The sequence below is a fragment of the Pteropus alecto genome, unplaced genomic scaffold, assembly GCF_000325575.1.
Source record: "Pteropus alecto unplaced genomic scaffold, ASM32557v1 scaffold220, whole genome shotgun sequence".
Lineage (NCBI taxonomy): Eukaryota > Metazoa > Chordata > Mammalia > Chiroptera > Pteropodidae > Pteropus > Pteropus alecto.
The window spans coordinates 433,734-446,741 of NW_006430043.1; positions in this window are offsets into that span (position 1 = coordinate 433,734).

The window sequence follows — 13,008 nt, forward strand, 5'->3', positions numbered from 1 at the left end:
AAATTAAAAGCACATTAACAAAGAAGCAAACGTTAGCATTAAAAATTCTATGGAATATGTTTTCATAAAATATAGTTACTTCTATCATACGTACATCCAAATGTATTCAATTTCTAAGTTGCACAAGGACTTTATAAATACCCTGTATAATTAAGTGTTAGACTATGTAGTCCAGACTACGAGTGCAGGAATTTAGAAGAGTGGGACCATTACTGAAAGTTAGAATGAGCTAGGGAACCATATGCAGGGCTTGGGTGGGCCTTGATGAATGATACAGAGAACAGCGCATTCCGGATGCTGGAATCACAGGAGGCAAGCTAAACTGGGCACATCAGCGGGACAATACTGAAACTGAGACTCAAGTGACTGCAGTAGAGGGCATATTAGAAAGAAGCTTTTTCTGGTTTTCAGAGGTGAGAGAGTAGGTAAGCCTTGATGTCAGTTTACCCTCATTTAAGTGGCCCTACCCCACCCCTTTTTCTTGGAAAAAATATATTTCCACATTCTCAAGATTTCCCCTCCAGTATTATCATATTGTCACTTTGCATATCAAGAAACATATATTATTTTCCTAATGCTGGTCTGGGGGCTGTACCAACTGACACACACACAATTCTTGTTCCATTAAAGTTTCCAAGCTAATGGGAATGCACACAATTCAGAGAACAGAATGGGCAAACTTAGCCCTAAACAAAAGCATCACAGATCCTGTTAAATGTCAACGTGCTTATAGTTGTGCCATGATGGGGCCATGACAAACTTTTTTACACAGAACACTAGGCATGGGTGGGATGGTCCCAAGCTGGATGAGGTTACTTACATATCTACATCCCTGCAGTCAGTCCAGAACAGTCACCTGGAAAAGGACTGATGGAAAGTGTACCTTTCTTCCAGAGGAACCCTGCCTCTTCTGTCTTTCTCCACAAAAGATCATTGAGTGGGAAGCTGACCAAAGGAGGAAGTAGGAGGTGCTGTTAGGGTCAGACAGAACCCAGCAACCTGGACCCAAGCCAGTGGAAAACACCATTGTCTGAGTTGCTTTCTTAATTTCCTGCCCTCAAACACCTACCCCACCTAACATGCACACTCCATCTCATGCGTCCTCCATCACTATGGTACTGCACACCAGGAGGACCATAGACCACCAAAGTTCTTCTAAAGCGAGAAGGAAGATCGGCCAGATCTATCTCCAGTGGGGAAAGGCAAAAGAGATGACATCGTACAGGCCTATGAGCTCACTAGAGGAGGGTGTTTCTTAACGAAGATTCAGGATACTCTTTATATCTCTCAGTCTCCACTCCTTTCTCCTAGGGCAGCTTACTGTGCAGGAAGATCTGGGGTTTTCTGGCAAAAGTGAGCAACAGCTGGATGAGGAAAGAGGGAGGAGTGTGTCTACATAGGTGTCCGTGCCTCTAGGCACATCCCAGATGTGTTATTTGTGGGAGAGATTTCAGCAGACCCGGTGTGGCTGTGGGTGTGTCCCAAATAGGATGAGGGGTCTACAACCCAGTACCGTTAAGATCTCTGTGATCTCTGCCCTACCAGCCCTGAGCCCATTTCATGCCACCAATGAGCCCAGATTAGTATTCCCAGATAATTCTCACTAATTCCAGTTTCTAACCACCCATTTCCAGCTCCTTGGTCCCTCCCCCATACCCACACTCACTCCTCTGGCAGGATAGCTGGGCTTTTGGCTGGGAGCTGAGCTCAAAGCGGAAATGGGCAGTTAGGCGGTGTGATTTATGTCTCTGACTTCACCCCGGCTGGAGCCCAACTCAGGAACCCTCCCCACAAGTGCTCTTTTGGCAAATTTTCTCTTCAGAAATCTCAGGCTCCTCCAGCTGGTCAGAGGTCAACCAGGCAATCACCCCATCTTCACTACCATCCCCTTCCCCGCCACCACCAATACCTCCACCTCATGGCGACTGGAGATTGAAGAATGCATTAACTTTACAATCACCGGCAGGAGGCAAGATTCCCCTATCAGCATCAAACAATAGGGAAGTCCCACTCCATATCTAATTTCCTTATCTCCTGCTGTTGGGCCAGTAGTTGGTGGAAACAAATGACAGCTAGTTCACTCAGAATTCTGCCTCTGGCCTCTCAAGATCCTTTTGCAGATAAAAGGTAATTTCCAACCCTATGATTGTTTCTATCACTAAAGACTTCTCAGAAACAGTCTCAGACATCAGAGTGCCATTTTTTCCTGATTTGTAACATGTCTGGTGATATTAGTGTATATCTTCATCTTCCATTTGTCAAGGGCTGAAAAGTGCCCCCACTCTCCCTTCAGCTAAGCCAATCCTGAACCCAGAACCAGGAAAAATCTTCCTAGGAAGTGAGATTCCCCTAACTCCTTCCAGGGTCTCCCACCTTTACCAGTCAGAAAATCCTAGCAAAACTCTGATTTCCCCTTTTCCTGCTTTTTCAAATTCCTCATCAATCAAATGGCCTTATTAGCTTTAGAGGATTACTGAGAAGATTAAATAGGGAAATGGATATGAAGGATATATAAAATGCCTCACAGAATTGTTTGAGGTTAAGTGAGGTGATATATGTGAAATGCTTAAGTCTATACTTGGTGCTTGTCAAGTGACATTGGCACATATCTTCAAATGCTAATTTTCCCCATAATTCCTCAAAAATTGGGAAGAGACTTGAGAGTTTGCCCTTCCTAGACTCTAGAGCTCATACTCTCATTATAGCCTTCCTGAATGGGAAGCTTGGATTCCTAGGTTTTAATTTCTGAAGATACATAGTTGAACAAATGAATGAGTCCATTCATTCACTTTTCTGGGCCTGGCCTCGCCAGGCCTGGCTTCCTTCCCATCACCCCACGCACAGCCTTTCCTCCCAGAGTCTTGAGCTCATCCTAGTTACCAAGTGTTTGTTTAGTCCTGACCCCACGCAAGGACTCCAGCCCCCATGCTGGTTTTCCCCCACTGAGTTCCTATATAGGAATCTGAATGTGTTGGAGATGGAACCTCAGGAATCATTTAGTTCAACTCCTTTGGTTTAGGAAAGACAAAATTGAGAGCCAGAAAAGGGCAGAGTCTTGCTCAAGCTGGAACTTCCACAGCAAGTACCTGAATCCATCCCAGGGGGTCCCTGTCTGCTGTCAAGACTAGAAGAATTCTCAACCCCTTCTTTTTTTCTCGCCCTCACTGGGTAGAATAAATCACTATCACTATTTTTAACTGCCTGGAACATAAGAAAAGGCTGGAAAATGACACAAGGAAGTCCCTCTACACACTCTCTATAGTTTCTTCTTCATTCTCCCAGCTCTTCTCTAAGACTTATTTTGGCCCCTTCTTGCATTTCCTTCACTTTCCCTCCAGTAACACTTATTTGCTTCTGTGCTAATCTGTATATCATTTGCACATCACTGAACAATAAATTCATTTTAAATTTTTGTTGTTGTTTTAATGGATCAGTGGCTCTCCAGGTGTCTTTAGCCTGAATCCATGCAAACACCCATCCATAGTGGGTCACATCTGACTGGCAGCTTCTGTGAGCATCACCACTCCATAAGCCACTTACGCATTTTTTATACCTCTGACAGTGAAGCTCAAGTACTCCATAGACAAAGAGAGTGGGTTGGTTTCCCCTAAAGTGAAGCCAGATTACTTGGGTTTGAACCCCAGCTCTTCCACTCACCTGGGGCAAGTTACTTAACTTCTCTGCCTCAGTTTTCTCATCTTACCAGATAGGTCAACAGTACCTTCCTCATAAAGTGACAGTGCCAGTTTAAATGAGTTAATACAGATAAAGCTCTTAAACTACGTAGTATGTATTATATGTATAATAATATGTACAATAGTATATTTCTATTATATAATAGTATAATAATAGCACAAGCTATTATTATTATAGGAAAGATATAACTCCAGGGAGCTATGCCTCTGTCCCCACCCCCAACCAAACCTGGGTCATGTGGCCTTATTCCCTTTCTTCCTGAGATCCCATTACCCTTCTCCAAATCCGCCCATCTGGCACCTGTTCAGTCTTACCCTTACCCAGTCCCCTTGTCTCCCCCAGGACCCAAACCTAGGTGTGGGGGAGGGAAGGAGGAAGGAAAGGAAAACGTGGCCATTTTAGGGCAGAGGAGCTGTTAGAGGGGAGAGGAGTGGGGGCAGCATAGAAGTGGACCCAGAGTTGGGAGGCTCCTTATTGGGAAAGGCCCCTGTCTGATTCTGTAGACAGAGGCCAGGCCTGGGCACTCAGCCAAGTCTAAAGAGCGGGCCCCAGGCCCTCGTCCTGGCCCCAAAGCCAGCACCAGTGAAGGGACTAGATGTTCACTTGTTTTGGGCCCTTCTCCATACAGTCACAGCACACTGTCCTCTACCCCAACCCTACCCCTTCTGCCTAAATTTCTGTGACCATTAACGTGGCTACAATCAGGAGTATGACCTCCTTGTGTATGTGTATGTTGGAGAGAGGGAGGGGCTCCTGCTTTGGCTGACTTTGGGACACTGCCTACCACCCACAACCCCCCACTACCTCCCCACTCACGTCCTACATTGTGAGCTCCTCCTACAGGAATTCAGCCAGTTCTGGGGAGACGACTGCTAGTGAGAGGGGGGCCAAGGGTGAGTAACGGTTCCCTTGGGGATCGGGGTGCCCATGACTAATCAATGAGAGAGTGAGAGAAGAAACTTACATTCCTTGACTTGTAGGGCAGTGGATGGAGGTAGGAGGTGGGGCAGACTGAGGCAAGGACAGCCAAGTAGGGACACAGAGAGGGAAGCAAAGCTGAGGTAGGGGTGGGGGTGGGGTGTCTCTCCAGCCCTGCTCTCTCCACAACCCAAGCTGAAAGAGAGGCAGGCCCCAGGTAACCAAACACCTGGGGCCCTGCTTTGTTGAGTGCTTCCTATCCACGGAGCCTCTCCCATAGTTCATTCAAGCCTGAGCTACTGACCTTGAGTAGGTTGATGAAGGGGCACATTGGTGTCTCATTTGCTTCTTCAGCCCTATTCCCACTCACCTCAGGGTCCCCATTCCCAGAAAACCCAGCTTGGAAAACCTCTGTGCCAGACTAGGAGCTGCACTAAGGACATAAGAACGGAAATGAGCTGGGAGCCAAGATGCTGGAGGGAGGAAGGAAGCCAGTCTGCTGCCACAAAGGAGTCAGGAAGGAGGGAGAACAAACAGCCAAGTGCTTCCTGCCCACCCCCTTACCTGCCTCCCCACCTAACATTCCCCACCAACCTCCTTCAGTCTGTCCCAATGTCTCAGGGCCTTGGGAAGAGGGAGTAAAGGGGTGCAGAGACCCATTCTGGACACCCCATAATGCTTCCAGCTCAGCAGCCTTAGTGATAGGCCATGGACTACTCTCACAGCAGCCCTTGCATCCAGTGCTGGGGGGTCACCCTGACCTCAGCCAGTCCTGGAAGCCCCTTGTCCCAGTGTCTTCCACTGGGGAGAATAGTGACCCGTTCCCCTCTCTGTTCTGTGGCTCGCTTTCTCTAGTGCTCCAGTTATCTGTGTTTAAAGAAGGCCATGGGTTAGAGAAGGAATAGGGTGGTGGGAAGAGCAGGCAGCCCTCATCCCCTAGGAAGCACTCTCACCTCCCACTGCACTGGGAAGAGAGCGAGGCAATCACACCCTCATGCACACACAGCAACTATGGCCTGCCGACCACTCCAGACATAGGTTGTTCCCCCACCCATGCTTATATGCCCACCAACACAAACATGTTCAGGTGTTCGGACCACACACACACACACACACACACACACACACACAGAGTTTTCCACTTCACATAAGCATTCACATCACACAGGATCTTTTCCCAGCTTAGCCAGCACAAATGGTAAACATTCGTGTGCAGGGATGAGAAACCTAGGCCAACTTGGGCCCAAAATCTATTCCAGCTTTGGCTCTTCCCCAGCTTGTGTCTCCTCTGCCCTTGCTCCTCCCCCAGGGCTTTCCCTGCAGAGCACAGCAGAGGTGAAGTGGCAGCACCTGAGGGTGCTCCATCCCCAAGCCTGTTTCTTGTGAAACTCTGTTAGTTCTGTCTGGGTTTCTGGAACCCAGCCCCCTCCCTGAGGTGATCACATGGAAAATGTCCAGCTGTGGTTGCTTGGAGAGATGAGCTCAGCCAGTCTGAGTGGGGCTGGGGGCCTGGACTCAGCGTCAGACTTTCCACCTCGGACCTTACCCCTCCTCCCACCCCCAAATACCACCCCAGGGATTCAGGAGCAGGAAAGGTGCCAAAGAGACTTCTGACGCAAACAGCTCAGTCCTGGACCAGTTTGGTGGAGGAGGGAGGACACTGAAAGAAACCTAGAAAAGAGCAACAAGGTAGATTGGCCTGCAGTCTGACGAGTGAGGAGGAAGTTGACAAGTTGACTTCAGAAATCTATACACAAGAGGTGAGATTTAGGAAGGGCAGGGAACCAGAGAAGAAAGAGTCAATTCGAGGACACAAAAATGGCAAAGGACACAGAAAGCTGGGTCCTAAATGGGAAGGGGGTGGGGAGCAGAACAAGTAGCCTGCAAGCTTCCTGCCCACTCCAAACTGCCTCTGATTGGCCAGCAGGGAGTTCCTGACCCAGTGGAAGGAAAGGATTGTCCCCCCATTTCTATCTATCTATCTATCTATCTATCTATCTATCTATCTATCTGTCTGTCTGTCTGTCTGTCTGTCTGTCTGTCTATCTATCTATCTATCTATCTGTCTGTCTGTCTGTCTGTCTATCTATCTATCTATCTATCTATCATCTCTTCACACCCCTGCCTCCTTCTCTTCACATTCCTCCCCTCTATCTCCTCCTTTGATTTCCTTCTCTTTTCCTTTTTCCTTCCCTCTCTCCTATCATCTTTCCAGGATCCTCCTTCTTGCTTCCTCCACCCGCTTCTCTTTCATTCTCCACTCATTGCTCCTGGTTCTCCCTCCCTAGTCACTCTGCCTTTTCTCTCTTTCTGAGGCCTCTCTCTGTCCACCTCTTTGATCTTATTTATGTCTCCATCTTAGCCCAATTCCCTCTCTTTCGACTCTCTTTTCATTCCCCACAGCATGGCCCACTGAGCTTTACCCATAGTTATCACTCAAAAAATGTATAGTGAATTGGAGCACTATGTGCTTTGTATAGTTCTAGGCACTTTAGACAGATCTTTACTGATTAAAAGGTTGGGGCAATGGAAGGTTTTGAGCTGAGAAATAACATCATCAGAGCCTTGATTTAAGAAGATTAAGTTGCCTGCAGTGAGTAGGGCAAATCACAGAGGGAATGAGACCCCCTTTTTCATTTCCTCTCTCCCTCTCTGTTTCCCTCCTACTCTCTCTCATCTTCACAGGCTTCCCTACCTGACCACAACTTCTCTCTCCCTTCCATGAACCTCCCCCTCCTTGCTTCAGTTTTCCTTCCCTGCACCCCCTATCTTCCCTTTCTCCTTTCAACCTCCACCCCTTTCCTAAAACATCTGTAAGCAATCGCTTGTGGGGGGTTGGGGGGGAGAGTTGAGCTCTTTTCCTAGCCAGCTGTGGGGGTGTGGCCAGCTGAGGCCAGCTGGGTGTGAGGGTGTGGCCTGAAGGAAGAGCTGATCTCCAGGGAGTGGAAGCTTAGAGCTCCATGCCACCTTTCCCTCTCTCTGCACTCTGCTCTTCACCCAAATCCCAAACATCCCTTCTTCCCAGGTCAATCTCTAGCACACATTCTTCCTCTATCTTAGAGACTTGAGGGCCCTCACTCTACTACCCACAATTCTGTCAGCTGGGACCCTCTAGCCAAGCCTATATCAGAGACTGGGATAGGAAGGTCTCTGGCCTCTGAGCTGCTGGAAAGTTATTGAAAAAGCTCTAAGCCCAAAGGTCAGGAAACCCCTCCCCTTGGCTTCTCCCCCGGGGATTTGAAGTCCAATCAAGGGTTGAGGCCAGAGGTGAGTAGGGGTAGAGGTTCAAAAAGAATAACCCATTCAACTTTTGCTGCAGGTAAGATGGGAAGCCCAATATATTTTTATAAATTAGACCCAAAAATAAACCACTTGTAAATTGTATACAATACTATCTTCTATTATAATAATAAATAGTTTCTCGTTAAGTCACAACCTGGAGTCCAGGAGTTAAGAATCTTTTAAGGCTCAGTTCCCTCCTCCAACTATAGCTGTGGAAGAAAGAGAGAGGGCTCCACATCTCAGGAGTTCTTCATATCACTGAGCCTGAAACTCAGCCCCAAGGACTTTCCTTTTTATCCTTAAGGGCTGGCTGCTGGGGACACCTAGATCCCTTTCAGGGATCACTGTATACCCATTTACCCCCTAATTCAGCTCTCCAACAGATTAGATCTCCCTGAGGGGAAGGGCAAGGGGATGGACCTATTCTTAGCCCTGTACATGATTCCTGGAAAACAAATGTGCTTATTACAAGGTGATGATAGACAGAGAGGAATCTGCAGCCAAGGAAGGAGTGTGTATGTTTGTTTGTGGGTGAAGGGGTAAGAAGTGCCAACAGTCCAGAGAACTCATGGGAACTCTTGGGGAAGACTTATGCCTTTTCATCAAAAGCAAGGAGAAGGATATGTTGGCCTCCATCACCAACCTGATGCCACATCAAATATATTATTATGTTATTAGGTAGCCTATGGCGTACCTAGGCTACACACACAGACACACACACACACACTGAATCCTACTTTATCAGAGATGCTGCCACCTCTACAGAGCCAGAAAGAGATGAAGCTAGGAAAAGAGTGTGTCTAGCTAGGTTTGGGTGCAATCCCTGGCCCTCTTGCCCTCCTCGAGGCCCCTTCCAATGCCCTAACTTCCTGTCTGGGATTGGTAATCCTTCCTAAGAGAGGACTAGAAATGGCAGGCAAACATGTGCGGGTGGGAGGGAACGCCTGGCTCATCCTCAGTGCCTGACAGCCCTAATCGGATGTGTATTGAGAATCCTGGTGCTCCAGGTCCCTCTCTGATGGGCTCCAGATGTGCTTACATCTGGGAAGGCCATCCCAGGAAACTGATGCTCCCGCCAGCTCCCACCCCGGATGGATCTCTCCTCCAGCTTCCAGGCCCTTGAGCCCAGAAGCTTCAAGCACTCCTTTCCTCTCCAAAGGTAGGTACATGACAGCAAAGGGGAGAGAAAGAACAGAAAGTTATGGGAGTGGGGTAGATGAGCAAGTTAAATGAAGTCAGTGTTTAGGACACCCCAGAGAATCTTATTTTTCTTTTAACTTCCTATCTGGGATTGCTACATTTTGCTGTAGTACTCTGTTGCTGAAAAAAAAAAAAACGAATAGAAAAATCGAAGAGGTTTTGGAAGAGAAGACACTAGCTGGGGTAGGGGAGATTCTTTCTCATTGATTTGCTTGTTTTGGACCCCTGGGTCTTGTATTTTTTACCTCTGTTTGCTTAGCTTTGCCCCTCTCTCATCAGTGCCCTTCCCCTAATCCTTGTCCCTCCATCCCTCCCCAGCCTAGCCCAGCCTGGAAAAAACTCCCATTGATTCCTACAGAGATATCTGGTCACAGTCTCAATCTCTAGGTTCAGAGTCCTACAGCACCAAGAGGACCCAAACATCTTATCTACCAGTCCCGGTCTTGTCACCCTAGCAAACATGCTTCATCAACCCCTCCTGTGCTGAGCAAAGCAGGGATGGAAAGGGGAAGGGAGTCTGGGTTTATTTTAGATCTGGGACATGCGGGAGGGGTTTCTCCTGGGTCAGACAGGCAATGGGGGTAAGAGACGATGACTCACGGATGATGGAGCCATCAGTTCTCCTAGGCTGAGACCTTGAGTCAGGACAGTGACAGAGCATGAGGGTTCACATGGCCTGCTCCTATACTTTCCAATTTCTGCCTCTTAGATGTGCACACTCAGAGCAATACTCCAACTGTAGCAGGCTCTGAACCCAGACTCCTGGGATAACTGGATTCCTATTCGCCTTCCAGAGATCCACTTGCAACTCCATAATCTTTATTAGTATCCCTCCTTCCTTTGCTCTTCCCATTCATCACTCCACCACAGTGCAGGAGTGGAGCCTCAGGGCCAAAGCCAGAAAGCACAAACCAACAAGCCCCTCTGGCCCCTTTGTCCAGGGAACTCTTCCCAATCATTTTTGCATCATACCACATTGATATGATGTCGCTCTGGCAAGAAGCGTCCAGCCTGGGGTCTGTAGCAGTCTCAGATCGCTGCAGGCTGCGAGGGTTGAGAAGATTGATATGGTCTCAACACACCTATACCCCATTTGTGTGTGTGCTACCACACACCAGTTGGGAAGTTTTATCTAGTGAAGAAACCCAGCCCAGTTTAGAGGGCTAAATGAACAATGCAGTGGGAAAAGCAACAGGCTTGGAATCCTCTGTTAGGATTGAATTTGGATTCCGCCTCTGCCCCTTTCTTTCTGTTGATCTTGGCTTAGTCACTTTACTCTCTGGGCCTCAGTTTGCTGACAGTGAAGTGAGGATCATAATATCTTCAATGCTGGATAGTTGGGAAGATTAAATGGGATAAAGAGAGGTTAAATGTCAAGCCTGGGGCCAGGAAAACAGCCCATGCTAAATAAACCATTATTAATACTCCACCACCCCTCTCCCACCCTGTTGAAACCCAGCATGGCTCCTGGCTTTGGAACTTGCACCTCTATCCTGTCCATCTCTATGGAAATTCACTCTTCTGGTTCTAAAGCTCCAGCCTTCTGGGCAGGCAGGCTGGTGACAGCAGGAGCCTGGTAAGTGTTCTGCCTTTGCCCTTCATCCCTTCTGCCTCTCTGTCAAGCAGACCATGATTAATAATAGTCTTTCATCACAGCAAATCAAATCATTCCTACTGAGCAATGAAGGGACAGAGTGTGCAGGTGAGGTCAGATCTGAAAGAGAACACAGAGACACTTGAAGACACACAGAGACAAGCTGAAAGATATACAAGACAGAGAGAAAAAACTGAGAGGACACAGAGCTTTTAGAGTGCCATGGGATGAGAGGAAAAGCAATTGGGTTTAGAGTCAAAACACTTAGGTTCTAGACTAACCACTAACTAGCTAGCTATGTGACCTTGGACAAGTCATTTAAACTCTCTACACCTATTTCCTCTTCTGAAGAAGAAGAAGATTAAGTTGATGACCTCTAGGTACCCCTCCTGGCAGCTTTCAGACCTGGAGGGCTATATTGAAGCAGCTCCAACTAGGAGGGAACCCCAAGTTCAAGCCTGACATGGAGCAGAAGAAGGGAGGGCCAGGCACAGGCAGGCATGATGAGAGAGAAGGCCGGAGGTGTTGGGGCCACTGGGAGAGGACTTATAAGGGCAGAGAGAGCCAAGAGAGGAGGGATATTGGGGAGAGTAGAAAAGCCAGCCAGAGAATGACTAAGGGGCTCCCGGTGTAAACAGGAGCAGGGAATGGACAGGGAGGGGGCCTGTTTGAGTTGGCCAAGGCTGAGTGGGGGTGGGGTAGAGTGGAGAGGAGGACTAGAGCAGGACGCTATGTCCCTTGTCCCCCACCAAGGCTCCTGCTGAGTCACACATCTCCTCCCTGTACCCCTCCCCACTCCACCCCAAGCTCCCAAATCCTGGGAAAGTCTAAAGAGCTTGTGCCTGGGCTGAAAAAGGGGAGAGCTGTGTTCACACACATGTGCTTTGCTGGGTTATACAGCAGTCAGGTCTCAGCCCCTTGGCTTGAGTAATTTTCACCTAGAGGTTACCTTTGCAGCAGTGCTGTGCTTAAGATCCTGACCCAGAGATTCTCTGGGTTCCTCACCTAAGAAAGGGTAGGACCTGCAGTATGTGAGAGTGGGATAGAGGCCAGCATCACTCCACAGTCTGACCAGCTGGCTTCTCCTTTGGGCTGCAGCTGGCTCGGGAAAGGGGCTTTAAAAAAAAAAAAAAAACAGCTGGGTGATTTGGGACAGGAAGTAAGAAACTCATGATGAAGGAAAAAGCATTGTCTGGACACTTTTATTCCGAGTCCCTGAGGCCAGAATGGTGCAGGGGATGGGGGAAGAGAGGAGGCAGGGTTTGATTTGGGGGAATATTATTCTGGAAAGAAAGAGGTCCTGGAGAAAAAAAAGGCAGGTAGGGTACTGGAAAGATAAGGAAGTTAGGAGAGAATCCAGGCCCATAGGTCCCCTTCCCCCAGACTAAGATAAAGACTAGAATCCTGAAAGGTGATCTCATTACACAGAGCCAGGGCTGGAGGAAGGGGTGGGCAGAAGCTCACTGCCTTCCCTTGCTACAGAGTCCCTTCTATATCCATAAGGGGTCTGGGGAGAATGGATGGCCCCTTCACAAGACATCACCATCGCCACCATCACCACCACCACTACCCCACCCCATGCTACGATTCTCTAGATTTGTAGGAATCACACGAGTTTCCATCAAGAAGAACCTGAGGGGCCAAAGCACCCCGCTCCCTACCACTCCCAGGCTCCTGGTCAACTGCGAAATTCTAGGAAGTGGTTCAGCATAGCTTTCCATACCCTACAACCAAGAAGGGGTGACCTGGAACAGAATTCTCCGGGTAAGTGACCCCAAACTCCTGGGTTTTCAATTCTAGCAGCTTGGGGTGGGGGGCAGAGGAATTTAAGGAGCCTGTGGAGGACCTCCATCAGATCAGAATGACTGGGAGTGCTCTGTTCCTCAATTCCAAAGTCCCAAATCCAGCTGGCAGGAACCCAGGCACCCGGTGGCCCCAGAAGACAAGGGGGAATCCCAATTGGCCAGGTGCCAGAGGTGTCTCCTGTCTTTTTCAACCCAAAAGTCTCCACCCTGAAGAAGCGAGGGAGACCCCACACACATATACAGGCTCCCTCCGCCCTTCAGAGGTGATTCCTTTCCTCATTAGGAAATCCTCCGCTCCCTTTTTCCGACTCCTTTTCCGAGCGTTTACGTTGTACATCTGGAAAGGAGTGGGGAGGAAGGTGGGGGAAGCAGAGAGAAGGAGGGGGAAGAGCCCAAACCCGCCCAGTCTGACCCAGTGCAAACTACTAGCCTCCAGCTGGGGCTGGGGAGAGGAGAGTGAAGAAGTGCAGCCCCCCCACGCCCCTTCGGGGTGGGGGGCGCGGGCTCAGCGTT